This window comes from Bufo gargarizans, chromosome 2 (assembly GCF_014858855.1).
Source record: "Bufo gargarizans isolate SCDJY-AF-19 chromosome 2, ASM1485885v1, whole genome shotgun sequence".
Lineage (NCBI taxonomy): Eukaryota > Metazoa > Chordata > Amphibia > Anura > Bufonidae > Bufo > Bufo gargarizans.
This window is the reverse complement of record NC_058081.1, coordinates 650,553,068-650,559,164: the sequence shown is the minus strand read 5'-3', so window position 1 is coordinate 650,559,164 and position 6,097 is coordinate 650,553,068.

Genomic DNA, 6,097 nt, shown 5'->3' with positions numbered 1-6,097 from the left:
ACCTATAAGAAAAAACTAAAATAGTTATTTTTGTGTTGGTGGGCACCCAGGTAAAGCCTCAGTGCAGGATTCCTCCACAACTGGGATGTCAGAGGGCCAGGTTAGTCCGTCTGGATAGGCAATTTGGTCGGAAGCTGAGGGGTAGCAGGCACTACCAGCGGTGCTAGCGGCCTTAGCTGCTGTCAAGCGCAGTGGGAAGGCTGGGGCCCTAGGGGCCCTTCAGGGGTCTGATAGCTTTCCCCCTTCCGACCAAATGGCTGCCAAGTCAGATGGAGGCCAGGAGACATGTCCCGGGGACCTGACAGAAATGTGGCAGTCTCGTCTATTCTGGCCACATCTAGTCAGGGGTTTAAGGTGGCGTTAGTGGCTGACACCAGCCTCAAGGCTCTCAAGGAGCAAGCACCACCGCCTCCCCCGGACTCAGAGCTCGAGCAGGTGGTCTGGGTCCAAGGATGGCTGTACTGGGTCACGGTGCAGCAGGGCTCACTGAAGGATTGGCCTAGGGACCGGCAGGTAGTACAACTTACAGGGGACGTGGCAGTCTCGTCTATTCTGACCACATCCCACCAGGGGTTTCAGGTGGCTTTAGGGGCTAGCGCCAGCTTGAATACTCTCATGGAGCAGGTGTAACGGCCTCCCTTGGACTCAGACCTCCAGAGGGCGGTCTGGGACCAAGCATGGTTGTGCCGGGAAACGGTCCAGCAGGGCTCACCAGAGGTGTGGCCTAGGGGCCGACACTTTGTGGTACCTTATTCGTTCATGGCAGCGTTTTTGTGGATTGCGCACGAAATTCCGATGGCCAGATACTCAGGGGCAGCTAAGTCAGAGGCCTCGACAGGAGATGTAGCCACCCCTGGGGTATCGGTCATCGAGTGTGTTGTGCGCTTCCAGGAAAAGGCGCAGGCCTTGTCACAGTTGGTGCATGACAGAATGGGGCAGGCCCAGACTGACAAGAAGCAGGCTTGTGAGAGGACTCACCAGGTTGTCAGCAAGCATGGAAACTAGTTCCCGTACCTCAAAACAAACTTCTGGTGGCCTGGGGAGGTCTGTACCCCAAGCACCAGCGGCTCAATGCCAGGATGTACCTGGTCACCCTGGACCACGCCCGGGGAAGGCAGAAGGCCTTCCCCATGAACCTGATGCAGGTACATAATGAGCAGGAGGCAGGTGCCCTCCCGGAATGACACCCCTTCTGGGAACTTTTCACCAAAATACCCGGAAGGATGGCGTATGCCCCTTTCCACTTCGAAATGGATGGTCAACCTGCTTAAGGGACTTGAAAGGTACACGGCCGCATACCTGGAGGTCATTGCCGTCTTCTGACCTACATGAGAGGATTCTGCCAGGCTGGCTTGACCCTTACGCCAGGAAAGTGCCAGCTGGGCATGAGCAAGGGGCCCCGGGTAGGCGGAGAAGCTTTGGAACTGAAGCCCTGGAAAGTGGATTCCAGCACATCCTGGCTCACCCTCCAGGACAAGAACTAGGTGATCTCCTTTCTGGGAACCGCCGAGTACAATAGGGGGTTTGCGCCCCACTATAGTAGCGGGAGAGGCCCCTGACGGACCACACCAGGAAGAAACTGCCCTCCGGAGTCGATTAGACAAATGACTACGAGACCACCTTCCTGGCGCTGAAGGACCCCTTTCCAGCTTCCCCGTACCCCAGGCAGCCGACTTCACGCGGCCGTTTTTAGTAGTGATGAGCGGCAGGGGTCATATTCAAATTCGTGATATTTTCCGAATATTTCGTCGAATATTTGCCGTATATTCGTGAATTTGAATATTCGTTATATTCTATGATTTTTTTACTCGAAAAATAGACAAGGTAATAATCGCGTAATATGCAAATTTTCATAATGCAAATTTTCGGAATGCAAATTTTGGTTGCAAATTTTCCAATTAATGAGCAAAAACATGATTCCTCCCTGCTTCTTGCTTGTGGGCCAATGAGTCATAGCACTATATTGAATATACTAGATTTTTCTAATATTTGTAATATTCTAAAACAAGAATATATAGCAATACAGCAAATATTCGAAAAAAAACTAATGTAGAGCAATTTAGCTAATATAGTGCTATAATCTTGTTTGTCTAATAGTTGTAATTTTTTTTCTCTTTTGAAGTTCAGATTGGAAAAAAATATTGAAAAAAAAAAGATTATAGCACTATTTTAGCTAAATTGCTCTATATTACATTTTTTTATATATTTGCTATACTGCTATATATTCTTGTTTTAGAATATTATGAATATTCCAAAAAAACAAATATATTCGATATAGTACTATATATTAGTTTTTTAGAATATTCATAATTTATCCCATTTAAAGTCATGATTTCTCCCTGCTTCATGCTTGTGGGCCACATGCAAGAAGCAGGGAGGAATCAGGTTTTTACTCAGCAATTGAAAAATTGACATTACAAAAATTTGCATTAAGAAAATGTGCAATATAAAAATCTTGAATATTCAAAATTACGAGTATATATCACTATATTCTAAAGATTCAAAAATTTTCGAAGTACCTACATTTGCAATAAAAGTTCGCAATTTTGAATATTCATGATCAACACTAGTTTATAGTACCGCCTGACGCCAGTAATTGTGGCCTCGGTGTCATGCTCAGTCAGGGTGACTCCATTGGTCAGTAACGAATAGGAGGTGGGTACGCCGGAGCCTGGCGCTCCAGCCGTATCACATTGCCATTCGCCACCAGAGAGAGTGCGGATGGACGCACAGGGAAACACAGGAATGTGCTTCCCCTAGTGCCCTCAAAAAAGGGGAAGGTGTGAGGAATATGGATTATTTACTGTCAGCCATGTTCACACACCCACCATTTGCTCAAAGGTAGCAGAGGTAGTGAGCGCCACAGGGGGGCCCTGCTTCAAAGCCAGCAGATGGCAGAAGACCTCTAGCAGTCCACCAGTGTTTACAACTTTTCACACTTGCATTCAGCCAGCCAGGAACCCAGATAATGGAACAGGAAAGACCTCTCTGCAGGAGCTCTAGTCTATTTGCCAGTTCAATAGAAATTATCAGACTTTCTGGGGCCGGCAGTTCATAATGAATTAAGAATTGCCCGGCCATCACAGGTACAAACCGGATACATATTTGTGTCCCTGTGGCCATGATGAACAGGCCTGTGGTCATGGTTTGGTGGTGAGATAGCAGGGAAGGGAGATATACATATCTCCCCACAGAAACTAAATAACGGTACCATGCTTGGACTCTACTTGTAGCCGGAACCCAGGCGGCTCTGTTGGTCCCAGAACCATCTCCCTGCGACCTTCTGATCTGGAGCTATGAACTCTAAAGGGTTTTGTGGGTCATTAAGCTGACAGGATCAGCAGGGAGGGGGGATCCTTCCCACAGGCAGGAAGAGAGGGGCTGGCTACAGTTTTAAAGGCTTGTGCCAGCAAGCGGGAGTGTCTTTTCTCTGAAGGAGGGTCATGTCGTGCCATGTGTTTAGAGGACCTGCAACCTGCTGACATCACTGCCCTCCATGTGAATACAGCTAAGAACTCATCACCACCCAAAAGAACTCATCCATTTGGTAAATTGACTTTTGTTCTGCTTAACCCTGCTTATACCATACCACCTGTATTTATAACCTCAGACCACTGTATATATCCTTGTGTGTATAGTGTATTGTCTAGTGAGCCCTTAAGACAATTAAATATATAACTTAATCTTGTGCTGTCGGGTATCTCGGGCACAAATCCCCACCTCCGTGTTTTGGCCTAGTAATACGCTACCGCGGGTTGGTTTCTTACCCTATATAATCCCGTTAGCGGACCGGGCTTATATCAAACAAGGAAGTGGTGGCAGTCTTCCCGAGCTGAGAACGCGCTGTTTCACAGGGGCAGTGAAAAGGCTCTCTCAGCTTGTTGCCTCTCTGTGCCCGTGTGTTCAGGAGGAATCTGTGAAACCTGTAACAAGACAGACCTTACCCGCTCCTCTAGGAGGGCGTATCATCACGCCTTGGTAACCAGTTACATAGTTAATACGGTTGAAAAAAGACAAACGTCCATCAAGTTCAACCAAGGGATAGGTGGGGATGCTAATCCCAGAAGGAAGTGAGACTCAGATTTCTACACCTTTTCATAAGCATTTGTGTTTTTTACTTTTAAGAATTCATCTAAACCCTTTTTGAAACTGTCCACTGTTCCTGCTGTGACCACATCCTGAAGAAGTCTATTCCACAGATTCACAGTTCTTACAGTAAAGAAGCTTTGACGCTTCTGGAGACTGAGCTTATTCTTCTTCAGTCAGAGGCAGTGCCCCCTTGTCTTTTGAGCCCATTTTACATGGAACAGCTTTTTGCCGTATTTTTTGTATGGTCCATTTATATAATTGTACAGGTTAATCATGTTCCCCCCTTAGACGTCTCTTCTCAAGACTAAATAAATTCAATTCTTTTAAATCTTTCTTCATAAGTAAGACCCTCCATGCCCCTTATCATTTTAGTCGCTCTCCTCTGTACTGGACTGCATATTCCAGATGAGGCCGCACCAGCGCTTTGTAAAGTGGTAATATTACATCTCTGCCCCGCGAGTCCATGCCTCGTTTAATGCATGACAATATCCTAAACAGCTGATTGACATTGTATGCTGCAATTTATTCTACCATTCACAAGTACACCCAAATCCTTCTCTATAAGTGACTCTCCCAGTGCTACATCACCGAGGACATATGAAGCACAGAGATTATTACTACCAAGATGCTTAACTTTACATTTGTCCACATTGAACCTCATTTGCCAAGTTGATGCCCAATTACTCAGAGTGTTCAGGTCAGCTTGTAGTTTATGGACATCTTCCATAGACTGTACAGTTCTACACAGCTTACTGTCATCTGCAAAAATAGATATGGTGCTATTAATCCCCTCCTCAATATCATTAAATAATTTAAATAATAAAAGGCCTAGCACTGAACCTTGGGGTACACCACTTATAACCCGGGACCATTCTGAATAGGAATCATTGACCACAGCTCTCTGGACACGGTCCTTTAGCCAGTTTTCAATCCAAATACAAACCATACTTTCCAAGCATATAGACCTTACTTTACCTATTCAGTGCCTATGAGGGACAGTATCAAAAGCCTTTGCAAAATCCAGAAAAACTACATCCACAGATGCCCCTCTGTCCAAGCTACTACCCACCTCCTCATAAAAACAAATCAGGTTAGTCTGACAACTTCTGTCCTTGGTAAACCCAAGCTGGTTAACACTTATAATATTATTTATAGTCACATACACCTATATATAGTCCCTTAAGAATCCTTCAAACATTTTTCCCACAACAGAAGTTAAACGAACTGGTCTATAATTACCTGTGGAGGACCTTAATCCTTTTTTTTAATATTAGGACCATGTTTGCCTTGCGCCAATCACTTGGCACTGTATCAGTACCTAGAGAATCTTTAAAAGTTTTAAACAGGGGCACAGCAATGACTGAACTGAGCTCTTTAAGCATTCTTGGGTGTAACCCATCTTGACCCGGAGCCTTGTTCACATTTACCCTATTTAACTTCTCTTGGACAATATCTACAGTTAGCCAATTGAGTAGATGACTGGATATACTAATAGCCCTAATATCAGCCAGGACTAGCCTCCCTTGCACTTTTCCCTCTATCCCTTCTTCCTACATTAACCCAACTGCTCACCTGATATTCCTGATCTTGCCCTCCTCCTCCCACCTCCAATTCACTGACCCCAGTCGGTGCCTGCACAGTGAAGTTTAAGCCTCTCTCCAGGTCTGCAATGCCCCTAAGTATTTCAAGCTGCTTATTTAGATCCAAGATCTGGGCTTCCAAATATGCAACATCCAGCTCATCAATAGCGGTATCTCGGCCAAGAATATTACCAAACTACATCATGTGAGTGCCATGACTGTTAAAGGAATACGAAATTAAGTCTGTCCAACCATTCCAAAGCCAAGAGGTGGACGTCCAGGAAAAATATTGAAGTTAACAAGTCAGCTCATCACAAGGTCTAGCAGTTCTGGTAACACAAATACTGTAGTGGAGTTGGATCATGTGCTTCATAATGATGAGATCACAGATGTCCATGCAATCACAGTGCAACGCACATTACACAAGT